Genomic DNA, 11540 nt, shown 5'->3' on the forward strand with positions numbered 1-11540 from the left:
TGCTTGCTCATCCCTGTCATACTCCGCTCTGCCCATCTCGATGTCCTTCAGAGGTCAGAAATGATCCCTCCCTGTCTGTTCCCACCACTCCGACTGGTGCTACCTTATCTGGGACTGCAATCATTCCCTAACTGGTCCCTCTACATCAAAGTGATAAAACTGACTACAGCAGCCCCCATTTGTAGATCTTGTGATGGATTTCTCTGCCCCTCGCAGGACTAACTCAGCAGCCAGATGGTCCTCCACGCGCTGTCTTCTCCCCCACTTCTCCAGCCCCTCCTCCCAACACCCCTCTCCATGCAATACCCGGCTCTGGGTTTCCACAGTGCTGAGCACCCAGTCCTCCCCAAACTGATCTTCCAGCATCTCTCCTCACTGGGCACCTAATAACTACATTCCATCCTTCAAAATCAGTCCAGCATTGCAACTTCCACAGAAACTGTCAATTCCAGCACTCTCCACCTTCTGAACCCTTCAGTCTATTTTCTTGCTGCAGTCCCTTGAGTTTCTTTCAGTCACAGGACTCCCATGTTGCCCTCTAATTTATGATGAACATGACTTGTAGCCCTGTCTGTGAGCTCTTTCAGAGCAAGAAGGACATATTAATGGGTGAGATGCCCAGGGGCAGTGAGTAAGGGTCAGGATTACATATTTTGAAACACACTGGTTGGTGGACATCCCTGGTGGTCCAGTGGTTACAACCCTGCACTCTCAGTGCAGGGGGCCCAGGTTCAATTCCTGGTCAGGGAACTAGATCCCACATGCTGCAAATAAGACCCAGCGCAGCCAAATAAATACATAAAAAGAAATATTTTTTAAAAATCACACTGGCTGGGGAGGGACAGAAAAGCATTCATCTCTAAAGAGAGAACACAAGGGAGATTTTGCGGTGCTGGGACACGTTCAGGTGGTAGCTACACAAATGCACATGTTAGAAAATGACACAGAACCACATACACACATGGTCACAATGGCAATGTCCTGATGGATAACTAAAAGCGGGTCCCTCCATATCTGTAGGGTTTAGGTTCCAGGACCACCTCCCCACCCTTACCCAGGATACCAGAATCCAAGGATGCTCAAGTCCCTATAGTGAATGGCCTAGTACAGTCGGCCTTCTATATCCACGGGTTTTGCATCTTCATATTTAACCAACGGCATGTGGAAGCCCATGGATACAAAAGGCCAATTATATGTTGTGTTCTGTAAGGATATTGCAAAGGGAAAGCAGGAGCTTATTTTAACCAATCAGAGGTCTTTTCCCCATCCAAGTTTGCACTGTGCTAGCCCTCATGGAAGTCACGAGATCTCTGGATAAGCAGAGAATTACTCTACTAGCGCTGAATCACTTGGATATGTAAAGATGTAACCACTGGGGGAAACTGGATGAAGAGTCCCCGGGATCTCTCTCTACCATCCTTGCAACTTTCTGAGAATTACTGTTTGATAATAAAATGTTTTTACAAAAATATGCACGGGCAAGTTTTACTGTTCTGACTCATCTAATAAAATAATTGGAAATGAGGGGCAGTCAACCCTGGACTTTTCCACAAAGCCTAATTTAAGATTATTTAAAGATGACTGGCTAGAGGGTGAATGATGAGAACGTAAGCATAACCCAAATGCGCTTCAACATCTGCTTCATTTAGGGACCGTAACAAATTTCTACTCAAAGCTCTTGGAATTGGTACCTAAGTGGGAAGAACTGGAAGTAGAAGAAATCAGGTCAGCACAGGTGCAGGAGCAGAATGAGGCTGTCTGTGATACAGCACTTGAGAAAAAGAGAAAGCTCCAGAGACCCTGACAAGAGAAAGAGGAGGAATGGGTGGGAGGAAGCTGCATGTTGACCCATGACTTTGGGAAGCCATGGACCTAAAAATCTGAGCCCACATCTTTAGTACCCTCACAAGTCGGAGATGCTGAAAACTGAGGTTTCCAGTAAACCAGCACTTCAACAGCTGAAGGCCTCCACACACCTGGGACCTCTGACATCCTGAGATTCCTAGCAAGCAGGGTGGGCTCACAACCTGGTAATTTTAAGAGCCAAGAGCCCTAGATGCCCAGGGCCCCTGATGACTGATGTCTCTGAGAACCATGAAGCTTTTCATAAACTGAAAGCCTGAATAACCCAAGGCTTCTGACAACCCAAGGCCTATAATAAACTGAGACTCTTAGCAACCCAGGTCGCCTAGCAACCTGGGGACTCTGATCATCAGAGATTCCTAGCAACCAGGGAGAGTGTACAACCTGGGGCCCCAGCACACATCCAACCCTGGACCCAGACTGCCCCTCTCTTTGCAGTAACTTCACTCTAAACCTTGAGATGCAGTGTGATCTGAGAGATAGAGACAGAATCGGAACCAAAGACCTGGGTGAAACGTTCTGATTTGGCCACTTGCTAACTGTATACCCTTTGACTTAATCTCCCTGACTATCAGACTCCTTACATACAAAATGAGAATAATTATAATATCTCCTCATAAAATTATTGTAAGAATTAGGTAAGAAGGCTTACGGGAAAGCATTTTAACAAAAGCTCCACATATGCTTGCTGCCATTTCCGACTGCACCCTGTCCCCTCCCATCTCAAGACCCACCATAATATTGCATCAACTGCAAGTCAATGCTACTTCCAAAATCTCTTTCCCATATATTCCAGCTCCATCAAAACCACCAGAGTCTCAAGCCCCCTTGTCTACACTGCCACCAATTATCTTTCTGTTAGGTAGGAAGTTACACAGGAGCAATGAGGGAAGGCCTGGCTGAAAGGGATGCGTGCAGATATCTAAACTCCATCACAAATATGCTACAAAATAACCACCGAGACTTTCCAAGTCCTGCACATGCGCCCTAGGCACACAGGGAATGCAAACTGACCACAGAGGCTTCTCCAGGTAACCTTAGCCAGTTAGGCAGTTAGGGGCCCATTTAGGGCTCATGAATATTCTACATCTAATTATAACAGATACATTATGGGAAGATACAGACAAGACAACTTGCTGTTATATAACTTATAACTGTCATTCGGCCTTTGAGTATATGCCCATTTGCATTTCCTTTCATTGATTGGTGGTGGGTGCAAGCCCTACTTTGCACTGGGCATAACCAAAAGGAAGAGCTGGAAGTGTAAAAAAGGGAAGCCAAGAGGAATCAATAGGAAGGATAAATAGGACTCCTCTGGGAGTGTTGGACTAATAAAAGATCTGTCTGCTTGAGTTGAACTGAGCTGTAACTTGCCTGTTGTCCTACACCTTTTGGTCCATTGCTCCAAATTTCTGTTGCCATGAGACAAGAACTGAAGAAGAGAAATAAACAAACCTGACATTTCCAGCTCTTAAGCGCTACCCTGTCTCTCTTGCTCACAAGCTTCCATTGGCTCTCTTGTTCTTTGAGTCAAGTTCAAACTCTTTGGCACAGTACAAAAACTCTTCATGATCAAGCCTGATCTTTCCAACTTCATCTTCAATCACTCTCTCAACTCCCACTTCCTTCATTTACTCCAAAAAAAAAAAAAAAAACTCTGAGAGGTGGGTATTAATCATCTCAGTTTTACAAAAAGAAAATGGGGTGGAAATAACTCATCCAAGTGCCTACAGTCTTGGAAGTAGTGATTTGAAGCCAAGTCTGACAGCAAAACCCAAGTCCTTTGCAAAGCCAGTCCAAAAGGCTTCCCAAAAACATATTTCTCTGGTTATTCTCTTAATAAGCCAACTTTGATCTTGTCCCCAGCCCCCTCCATCCTTTTCTGTAAGAGCATGCGTACTCAGTTGTGTCTGACTCTTTGCCATCCTGTGGACTGTAGCCCTCCAGGCTCCTCTGAACATGGAATTTCCCAGGCAAGAATGCTGGAGTGGGTTGCTATTTCCTTCTCCAGGGGGCCCTCCCAACCCAGGGATGGAACCCGAGTCTCCTATATCTCCTGCATTGGCAGGCAGATTCTTTACCACTGAGCCACCCGGAAAGCCCTCTCTGAACAATGTTCAGTCTTGGTGGAACTTCAAGATTTACACTAGGGGGCGCTCTCCTTGCACACAAAATCGTATATTATATATATATATAAGACCTAAGAGACTGTTACCTTCCCTGGTGGCTCAGACGGTAAAGGGTCTGCTCGCAGTGCGGGATACCTGGGTTCGATCCCTGGGTCGGGAAGATCCCCTGGAGAAGGAAACGGCAACCCACTCCAGTACTCTTGTCTGGAAAATTCCATGGATGGAGGAGCCTGGTAGGCTACAGTCCGTGGGATTGCAGAGAGTCGGACACGACTGAGCAACTTCACTGAAGAAACTGTTGTGCTTCCCTCATAGCTCAGTGGATAAAGAATCCACGTGCAATGCAGGAGACCCTGGCTCAGTTCCTGAGTCGGGAAGATCCGCTGGAGAAGGGACAGGCTACCCACTCCAGTACTCTTGGGCTTCCTCTGTGGCTCAGCTGGGAAAGGATCCACCCGCAACGCGGGAGACCTGGCTTTGATCCCTGGGTTGAGAAGATCCCCTGGAGAAGGGAAAGGCTACCCACTCCAGTATTCTAGCCTGGAGAATGCCATGGACTGTCAGACTCAGAGTCAGACTGGGAGACTTTCCCTTCACTTCAAGAGACTATTGGGGCTTCCCTGGTGGGTGGGTCGTATGGTAAAGAATCCGCCTGCAGTGTGGGAGACCCAGGTTCGTCCCTGGATTGGGAAGATCCCCTGGAGGAGACATGGCAACCCACTCCAGTATTCATGCCTGGAGAATCCCCGTGGACAGAGGAGCCTAGCGGGTTACAGTCCATGGGGTCAGAAAGAGTTGGACACGACTGAGAGACTAAGCACAAGAGAATGCTGAGGCCACACCCAGGCCACCCTGCGGCCTGACTCATTTTGCCTTATGGTTCAAAGTGCAATTTTAAGATAAATAGTTAGAAACTTGCCTCCATGTTGCTGCTCCTAAAAGGCCCAGATACTGAATGCTAATATTTCAGGAGCTAAAAATGTCATTTTTAGTAACATCTTTCTTGTGAAATGAACAGGTTAAACTGAGTTTTAAGAATATCCCTATTCCTCCATAGAACTCAAAAAAAAGCTACTCTCATTGCTCATTAAAATAAATATGACCCATAAACAGCTTTATTAGCTGTTTGATTCTCAAGGTTGGGGGTGTGGGGAGGCCCAGGGGGACAGTAGGAAGTTTTCTCATTACATGTTTAGTCTGATAGCTTCATTTTATGAACATGAAGACAAAAATCCTCAAAGCACATTGCTTTGGGTCCCATGTCAGGTAAGAGTCAGGGCCGAGACCAGATCCAACTTTCCAGAACACAACTTCATATTAATACATGCCTCCTGTAACTAACAAAGAGCACACAAGAGGAGCCCTCTCATGTTACTGCTTTCCGGCTCAGCACGCACAGCCTGAATACTGTAGGGGGCTCCCTATGGCATGTGGAGGAGAAACCACCCTTGGTTCTAGGGGCACCGCTGACCCTCTGAACATTTGTGAAATGGGGGAGTAATACATACAACTCTCAGAAGGCCTCGCTGCCTGCTGTGCACCCTCTGACCCCTTTCCCCGCCTCTCTGAGAGCTGTCCTCTCTTGGCTCAGATCAGGGGCCCCAGAGAGCTCTCCCCAAGGTACTAGGATGGTAGAATTGGGAGGAAAGACTTTCTCCCCTTGGACCCAAGGCCAGTTTCCCTCCCAAAGTGCCAGGAGAAAACTCAGCACCAGGTTCATGCTGTTCAATGGATCTGAAAGGGCTCTCAGCTAGAGCTGATTTTACCCCCCAGAGAACACTTAGCAATGACTGATGACGTTTCTGGTTACCCCAAAGTGGGGAGAGGCATGCTGCTGACATCTAGTGAGTAGAAGCCAGGGATGTTGCTCCACATCCTTCAATGTACAGGACAGCCCTCCAAAACAAATAATTATTCCACTCGAAACATCCACAGCGCTGAGGCTGAAACTCTGATGTACAGCATAGAGAAGTGCCACTTGGGACCTCCTGGGCTTCCCAGGTGGTGAAAGTGGTAAAGAACACACCTGCCAATCCAAGAGACATAAGAAACACGGCTTTATCCTTGGGTCAGGAGGAGCCCCTGGAGGAGGGCACAGCCACCTACTCTATTGTTCTTGCCTGGAGAATTCCACGGACAGAGGAGCCTCGTGGGCTACAGTCCATGGAGTCACAAAGAGCTGGACACGACTGAAGTGACTTAACACACATGAACACACTCTGGGTCCTATCTTCTGTGTGATGCTGGACAAGCCATCTCATCTCGAGGCTGAATTCTGTTTCCTGATCTGTAAAATAAGATGTTCAGTTTGGTCTGATGATCTAAATGGCCCCTCCTAAGACTGGGCCCCTCCCCATCCTCTAGCTATGCTTCAGCATCACCCACCCATTGACTTTGCTTACGGTGTTTTGGGTCTCTGCAAGCAAAATAGAGAATATCCTTGCCTCCATTTCTTCAGCTATAATTATTTTTACTTCACCATTCCTTCATTGTCTGAGAAGAAATAAATAACCTTATGTACAGTCGGCACTTAGCAAACATTTGTCTTAAAAGAAATCATAATGGATCAGAAGGGGAAAATGTTCAAGGGAACTGTGATTTGCTCAAAAGTGTCCTCATTCAACAGCCACCAGAGCAGTGGGACCTTTGAAACAAGAGAATCACATTTTTTCTGGAACTTTCCAAGAGGCCCCTATGGATCTCGGGCTTTGCAGGCAGCTTGCTGAGGTAGAGGTAATTTGGGCACTGGAGATTAACACAGCCTGCATTTGGGCCTCTGATCCATCCTAAGGAGAAATGTTTTTACCGGGAAATTTTTAAATGGGAGAATCATTTCAACAGCCCAGTCAATATGGAGTGGGGATTAGAGAGCTTTGATGCAAGTCTGGCCCGAAATCAAACCCCTCCTCTGCATTCCCTACACAGTGACCTAACTGTCAATAGAGATGAAAACTGCAAATCAATTAGGAGTCTTGTGAATTTCAAGTGAGAGAAAGCATCCAGTAAGTGCTTCATAATTGTTAGCGCTCATCACTATGATATGCTAAAGACCACAGATGGGTACCAGCCAATGTACTGCCTGCCTAGGCTCAGCTGTATTCTTAACGTAAGATTTTCATGAGAAATCACAAAGCCCCTTGTGGTTCCAAGACAAAAATGTTTGACGGACCATGCTACCCACCGCCTGTCTACACACAGACAGAGAAAGAAAAAGAAATATATAAACACACACAGCGAAGTAAACATTGGGTGTTTTCTCAAGATGAGGATCTGATGAATGGAGCATATCAACTTGTATTTTTTTTGTCTTTTTTGGGGGGGAGGTGGTGGTTTTGGCCATACCACATGGCTTGCAAGGATCTTACTTCCCTGACCAGCGATCGAACCTAGGTCCCAGAAGTGAGAAAGCCCCGTCCTAACCACCTAACCACCTAATTCCCAACTTGTGTTTTTCTAAAACCCCAGCATCTTCTCCCTCCCTCAACTGCTGAGGAATGTGTGAGTCAAAGGAAGTGAAGATCGCTGCTCCCAACTGCTTAAAGCAGGGCAGCTGTCGTTCAGCCCTGAGCCTCAGCAAGAAAAAGCAACTCTGTAATACACAATGTGTCCCATGGTGAAGCCAAGACCATTCTTTACTAACTAAAGGTCAACAAGGACGTAGATAAGTTAAGCTATGCAGAGAACTAACGTTCTGAAATGCCAAGTCTTCAGGTTAAATATCTAAAATCAATCATTCAAAACACAAAGAGATGCAACCCCAGGGAATGATCAGAATCTGAGCCACTCCACTAAATCTGATCTAAATCCCAGATCTGATCTAAAACCCAGATTGCTAGCATCCTGCTGAGGCTCTCGCACGTACGGTGGCCGAGCTCAGAATCCACACTGCGTGAATGTGTCCTGCGCACAGGCAGCGAGTTCACGGGATTGCACAGCACATTGGTGAGCTCCCAGGTGTGCTTTCCTACTGCTCGGAGGATGGAGGGACTCAGGCTTCGCAGAAGAAATAGAAAGGAAGGTAGAGGAGGCAGAATTGGACGGTAACAGTCCAACTCTGTTTCCTTCAACATTCCAAAAAAAGAGGTGGAAATGCGCTCTTCTCCTGGTTAATCCACCCTTTCTCCAGGGAAGCTGGCTTTTAGTCATCATTCAGCATTCTCTGCAAAGGAAGTCAGTGTACTGTAGAAGAAGGCAATGGAGCTATTCCAGAAGCTTTAGTCTGATTGTATTATCAGCACTCAGCCTTAAATGCAATGCTTGTCCTTTCAAAGTACCCGGTTCCTTTGAGTCTAGGGCAAGGGGGTGAGAATAAGCCAGAGCAGAGCTCAGGGCAGGGGTGAGTAGGAAGAGGATTTCGGCTCCAGGGCTGGCCTCCGGAGAAGGCGTCCCCCTCGGGACTCATGGGGTTAAGTTCAAAAAGGGAAAGCAAGCTCAAGTGTGAAAGAAACAAATGTCAGGCAGGATGCTCTGAAGGGAGGAGGGGTAGGAGGGGGGAGGGGGGAGGGTTCATCAGGGGACAGTCTGAGCAACCAGTCAGAGCTACGTGTATAGAAGTCAGTCCTGAAAAATCTATCCCTCTGTGGCGAGACCTCACCAGCAAGCAAATAGAAAAGGGAATGAGTATCCAGCCTTACCTTCTCATTTCTCACAATCTTCTCAGGCCCTGACCCAGACACTAGTACCCAATATGTGCTTAATAAGCATTTGCAGCATCAATGAACACACAACAAAGCCTCTAAAGAGACCAAGTCCACGCACCTCCTTCTTGCCCCCACCATCCTTCCCTGTGAGGATGAGAGGATACTGCTGCCTGCCTAAGGACTCCTTGGTGATTTCCTGAATCACTAATTTTCATTAGGCAACAAGAACAAAAGGGCGAACACTGCCAGGTTGTAAAGGATGAGAATGCACGCGTGCGTGCTTAGTCACTTCAGTCGTGTCCGACTCTGTGACCCCGTGAACTGCAGCCCGCCAGGCTCCTCTGTCCATGGGATTCTCCAGGCAAGAGTACTGGAGTGGGCTGCCGTGCCCTCCTCCAGGGGATCTTCCCGACTCAGGGATCATACCTGTGTCTCTTCCATCTCCAGCATTGGCAGTTTCTTTACTGCTAGTGCCACCTGGGAAGCCCAAGGATGAGACTATTGTGGGGGAAATCTAATGGAAAACATAGAGTGTGGAGATGGATCTGCTGATTGAGCTCTGGGGACAGGGCCTGGGAGGGGTAAAAGTGGCCACTGCCAAAGCAAGAGGGGCTGCGATGGATGCCCTGTGGGCTTGTCCCTCATGTGACCTGAGAAAGGCAGAGGAGGCTGGACCTCGTTTCTTGGCTTTGGTCTGCAGGGGACTTAAAACCATGTACAGCAACCTAGCCAGCGTGTGATGGGGTATGACCTGGCCCATCAGTTGGGCATTCTTCCTTCCCTGCATAGGCTCCTCATGCACCCAGTGGGAAAGCAAAGAGGTAGGGAGGCTGGGTCGGGGGGGGGGGGTGGGGAGGCTGGGTTTGGCTCAGTTCTAGAAACAGCATGCAGGCTGCCTCCCACAAAGGAACTGCTGAGACCACAGTGAAAAACTGGTAATGAGAGGAACCACCATCCCTCTGCCTGGAGCCTCAGGACTTGGGAGCCAGATGTTCCATGGGACAAGGATGTCCTGCATCTGAGTCAGAGGCAGGCAAGGAGCTGGGGTTGCTGCAATCCAGCTGGTGGGGGCTGAGTCACAGCACAAACTGGGGCTGTTTGTTATCTCATCATCTGGCTCTGCCCGCATTCAGGTGCGGCCGGAAGCGTCTTCTCTACACCCGGTCTCTAGGAATGGAAAATGGAAAAAATGCAGACTCAGATGTGGCCCTGATGTAACGATGTCAGAGATTCCTCCTCCACCAGCCATGAGAAGGAAAAATTTCTGATGCAATGATCATAATGTAGAGATTCTTTAAAAGTCCAACTGGGTAGCATGGTGGAAAGATTAAGCCAACAGCTCTGGAGTTAGATGGCCTGGGTTTGAAGCTTAAACCCAAGTTCCAGCACTTAACTACCTTGGAACCTTGGGCAAATTAGTTAACCCTCAACTCCAGTTTCCTCATTCATAATGTGGGGTTAAAATAACACTCTCTTCCGTGCCTGTCGGGCTTCCCTGGTGGCTCAGACGGTAAAGAATCTGCCTGCAATGCAGAAGACCTGGGTTCAACTCCTGGGTTGGGAAGATCTCCTGGAGAAGGGGATGGCTAGCCGTTCCAGTATTTTTGCCTGGAGAATCCCAAGGACAGACGACTCTAGTGGGCTATGGTCCATAGGGTTGCAAAGAGTAGGACACGACTGAAGTGACTTAGCATATAATGCACAAAGCCTTGGTCCTACCCTCTAGAATTCCTGCCTTTTTCAATGAGAAAAAAAATTGCCTCAGTTAGCCACAAGTCCGAGGTGGACAAGAAGCATGTGGAGAAGACCAGGACCCACCCCAGTGCTTGGAGCCAAGCCAAGGTCAGCCCAATGCAGATCAACCAAACCCTAGCTAACACACAGCCCAAAAGCCCAGAAAGAATGCTTACTGTAACTCACTGAAATGTCACAGTTGTTTGTTATGCAGCAACATCACTGACTACGCGGTGTCTTTTGAGGGGCCTTTTCAAAAAGTGCCTTCATTTAAAGAAAGAGTCTGGCTATTAAAATAGAAAAGTTTACAGGAAATTTGAGCACTCCCTGTTTCTCTCACTTTGGAGAGCAATTTCACATCCAGAAGGCCTGAAGACAGATGCTCATACCTTAGCAGTCAACTACCCCACCTCTAGGTCATTCCGCACCACAGAAATAAAGGGCCAGAGGGTAAGCATTTTAGGCATTTCAGACTAGACGGTCTCTATGAAAATATACAACCACTCAACTCCGCAATTGCAGCATAAAAGCAGATGCAGAGAATGCTTAATTGAATGCCCCTACCAGTGTTTCAATAAACCTTGTTTTTTGTGGCTACTGAAATGTGAATTTTATATCATTTTCAGGTGTCACAAATTATTCTTATTTCTTTAACCATTAAAAATGTAAAAATCATCCATCGAAGGGTGAATGGATAAACAAAATGTGGTAGACACACACAGTGAAATGTCCTTTGGCCTTAAAAGGAAGGAAACCCTGATACATGCTACAACATGGTTGAACCTTGAGGTCATGATGCAAGTGAAGTGAAAGCGTTAGTCACTCAGTCGCGTCTGACTCTTTGCAATTCCACGGACAGTAACCCACCAAGCTCCTCTGTCCATGGGATTTCCCAGGCAAGAATACTGGAGTGGATTGTCATTCCCTTCTCCAGGGGATCTTCCCAACCCAGGGGTCAAACTCAAGTCTCCAGCATTGCAGGCAGATTCCTTACTGTCTGAGCCACCAGGGAAGCCTCAGTGAAGTAAGCAAGTCACCAAAGGACAAACAGCATGTGACTCCACACATATGAGGTCCGTAGAGTAGTCAGATTCATAGAAGCAGAAAGTGGATGGGTGGAGAAGGGCATAGGAAGTTATTGCTTAATGGACAGACAGCTTTGATTTAAGAAGAT

The 11540-nt window shown here is 47.3% G+C and overlaps 1 non-coding gene across 1 annotated transcript; it reads left to right on the forward strand.

The window, feature by feature from the left end:
* Positions 678-750, forward strand: TRNAE-CUC. Its single transcript has one exon. It is a non-coding gene; the product is annotated as a tRNA-Glu (tRNA).

The sequence above is a fragment of the Capra hircus genome, chromosome 19 (genome assembly GCF_001704415.2).
Source record: "Capra hircus breed San Clemente chromosome 19, ASM170441v1, whole genome shotgun sequence".
Lineage (NCBI taxonomy): Eukaryota > Metazoa > Chordata > Mammalia > Artiodactyla > Bovidae > Capra > Capra hircus.